At 40.2% G+C, this 3,757-nt stretch overlaps 1 pseudogene; it reads right to left on the bottom strand.

Annotated features, from left to right (window-relative positions):
• LOC149862682 (olfactory receptor 6M1-like) lies at positions 1–2,038 on the bottom strand (annotated as a pseudogene).
• Between the last annotated feature and the right edge of the window lie 1,719 nt (positions 2,039–3,757).

Genomic DNA, 3,757 nt, shown 5'->3' with positions numbered 1-3,757 from the left:
TCATCTTCTCATCCTCAGGGTGTAGATGAATGGATTCAACAAGGGGGTTATTACACTGGTCAACATACTTAAAACCTTTTTGTTACTAAAGTAGTACTTGAAATGTTCATGTACATGAATATAACACTACCATAGCATATGGAGGCAACAGTGATCTGAGCTCCACAAGTGGAGAAAGCTTTTGCTTTCCCAGAAGTGGTTGGAATCCTCCACACTATGGAGATGATGCACAGGTCACTGCTAATGAGCTCATTAATACAACAATAGCTAGGAAATTTGCAACCTCCATGAATCTGGTAGCACTGCATGAAAGTCTCAAGAAGGGTTCAGCATCACAAAATAAATGGTCAATTACATTAGATTTGCAATATGGTATCATAAAGAGGATAACATCTAGGCCAATTACAAAAAGGAAATTTCCCAACCAGAAAACTATCATGAGCTGGATGCACATTCTACCATTCATGATGGTAGCATAGTGTAGTGGCTTGCAGATGGCTACATAGGCGTCAAAAGACATGACAGCTAAGAGCATGAACTCTTCTATCTCAAGGAAGAAATAGAAGAAGCGCTGGATAATGCAGCCAGAGAAGGAAATGACTTTCCTCTGAGACTGTAGGTTCACCAGCATCACTGAGATAATGGAAACAGTGAAGCAGATCTCCAGGATGGACAAGTTAAAGAAGAAGTAGTAAATTGGGGTGTGCAAATGGTGATCTGTCCACATCAGCATGATGATTACCATGTTCCCCATCAGAGTTAGCAGGTACGTGGCTAGCAGCCTCCAGGAGAAGAAGCTCAGTAGGCTGTGTGGAACGGCAATTCCAAGGAGAATGAATTCAGTCACTGTGCTCTGATTTCCCACGGGCATTTTTTCTGCAGTGTGGTGGAAACAATCAATGAGTAAAACAGCAATTCAGACAAATTAAAAAATAAGCATTAGCTGAAAAGTGGGCAATGAGGAGAGTTGTTTATTTTTGTTTTTTTCCACAAAGAGATTGGGACTTTCTGAGAAGCCAGCGGGATTTCAGATCCTGGAAATTTGTATTATACCTACGGACTTACTAGAGAAATGCTTTTTGGAGACTGATGTAGTTTTGCAGCTGGAAAACAGAAGAAGTTGAAATGGATAAATAAAATAACACGGAAGAAGCAATGCTGTTGTTGTCTTTTCAAGTGGGAGGCAGGGAGGTGAATGACCCAAATCTGTGTCTATCAGGCACTCACAGCTAAAACTTTCTAGCTAATAGACACTTGCTGATTGAATGTGGCAGAGTAAGTGAATGTTGAAAAAATCCTTTTAGGTTCTCTCAAAGTGAAACTTTACTAGAAATTCCCTGTTTTAAAAATGCAATATATTTCAGCTTTCATTATTATTTGAGGTAATTAAATGTTTTCATAAGTAAGAGGTTTTCTGGTGATATCTGTACAATTGGTCCAGTAGAATATATCCAGAGAAAACTGTTGCCATGTTATCCAGAGTAGAAGTTATCCAGAGAAAACCCAACATTTGCATTTTGTTAAGCCAAATCAGAGTAAAAACAGTGGCACATTTCATCCAACCTCACCACAATGGTTTCATGGGAAGGGATTTCCATTTACTAGTCATTTTTTAAATTTAAACTTCAACAAAGAGCAGCATAGCGGAGACGTCTCAGTTTTGCCTGGTATCTTGCATAAGCTATCCTAATGTGCATTTCTGAACCATATTAAATGTTTTGTAAATCAATAGTTTTCACCCAGGGCATGTTATTGTATCAAAATTAAATCTTTCTCCAAGAATATGTCCATTTTGATTGAAAAATTGTTTAAGGCAAGGGTTCTAAATCCCTGGGCCATAGCTCAGTGCCGGGCCGCAGCGGGTTGGCTGCAGGACCAGAAGTGCTTGTGGACCAGCAAACTGTGACACCCCAGAGTTAGGCGGAAAGGCTGTGGCTCCTTCTACAGGGCCTGTGGAAGTGGAGCGTTTGGCCCACCCACCCCCACTGCCTGGGGAGGACGTAAACTTACCTGTCTTTCGGGTGGAAATTCTGGCCATGGTCGGCTGTGACTGCTGGGCCATGGCTTGTCAGGCTGCAGCCACTTCCAGGCTGCAGCTTGCCGGGCTGTGGCATAAAAACTTTGGGAACCCCTGGTTTAAGGAATAATAAACATTTTACACTGTCAGGCAGGAACATTTTAATGAGAATGTCAGAATAAATTATTTTCAAAATTTTAGGGTTTTTTTACATAGGAAATCAAATAATGGATTTATATTCCAATTTTAAAAAGCAAATTAAAAAGATAAACTTTCAATTAGTATTTTCCACATAATTGAAATTTCAAATCCAATCAGCTCTATCAAATCCTACCATCGTAAGTGTTAGGGTGACTGTACTGGATCTTGGAGAGCATTGGATGTGCAGCTGAATAAAGGCTTTAATCTGTGGCTTAGCAAAGGTGCTGACACTAGGCAGAATGATATATTAAAAGTAACATTGCAAGATGCTTAGGCAAGCAATGTGACAGTGTTGTATGATGTACAGCTTATTATGTAAGAAGAACAGGCTGCAGCCCACCACCTATTGCTGGAGATAAGCAGAAGTAAGACCTTGGAGATGGTGAAGAAATCAGCAAGAAACCACAACTGACCAAAAGAAGCCAGGGTCAGGGTCTTATGCATGAGCTCATAGAAAAAAGACATGCAAGTAAGTGAAATGCATGAGTAATTCCATGCTGATGAAACAAATAGTAAACAGAAGTGAAGCTTGAGTTAGGAGGGAATACGGGTGGAACAAAGGAGAGACAAAGGCGGAGTAAATGTTAATGAGCATGAACCAAGGTATATAAACGTGGAAAGAACTGATGTTCGTGGTGGCTCCCCGGTTTCTTTGGGAGCTAGTCTGAAGCTGTCTCCATTTTGAATAAAGCTGTTGTGAGCAATGTGTGCTGGTGTTTGTTCTCTGAGTAATTGGATTGCCATCTCCCTAGTCATTGGGCACCACATGGAGTTGGGGTCTAACGATAGCCAGTAAAGATATCTTAAAATGTATGCTTAAAAATTGAGAAGGATCATAGCTGACAAAGAACGGTAAGTCAGCAAATGTGACTCATTTGTGAGAAGAGTGCAGATTTTGGAAATGGTTCAATGAGGAATTTTCAAACAGACCCCAAGGAGTGGCCAGAGAGAGTCATAGTTGATTTCAAAGAAGAATATGTGTCTAGTATTTTTAGTCTACTTTGAAGTCCCCCATGCATCACATTTTTTAAATTTGTATTTACTCCCAAAGCCAGGCAAATCCCCCAAGTGCCAATCTGTACTTTTAGGTGGCTAAAAATTTCCAAAATCTGTCCTTAACTGAATTCTTAAAATGGATTTAGGCTACTAAATCATGGGGATGCTGAGACAAAACTTATGGTAGAGATTGTGATGTGCTCAGATGGCCCAGTCATTAAGATGATAGGTGCACAGAAGACAGAGCTCTGAATCAGAAGCAATGAATTCCTTTTGCCAACAACACACTAGTGGAGGGATGTAATCACTGGTCTGACCTCATGCTCATTCTTCCTCTTCAGAAGTGTGTGGTGGAAGGAGGTCAAGGGATATACAACTTATATCTCTAATCCTAGCCAAGACCAACAAAGAGATATCAAAGAGCATTTCCCATTCTCTCTTATTTCAGAGGAATGCAAGTCCCATTTAGATCCTGGGCATATCTAATCTCAGCATTTTGAAACAAAGCATGGTGTTATAAAAAAAACCCCAAAAGCAAGTTTT

The sequence above is a fragment of the Crocodylus siamensis genome, chromosome 6 (genome assembly GCF_052110815.1).
Source record: "Crocodylus siamensis isolate JL-2025a chromosome 6, ASM5211081v1, whole genome shotgun sequence".
Lineage (NCBI taxonomy): Eukaryota > Metazoa > Chordata > Crocodylia > Crocodylidae > Crocodylus > Crocodylus siamensis.
Note: the sequence above shows the minus strand (reverse complement) of the source record. Positions and strands in the feature narration are given on the sequence as shown.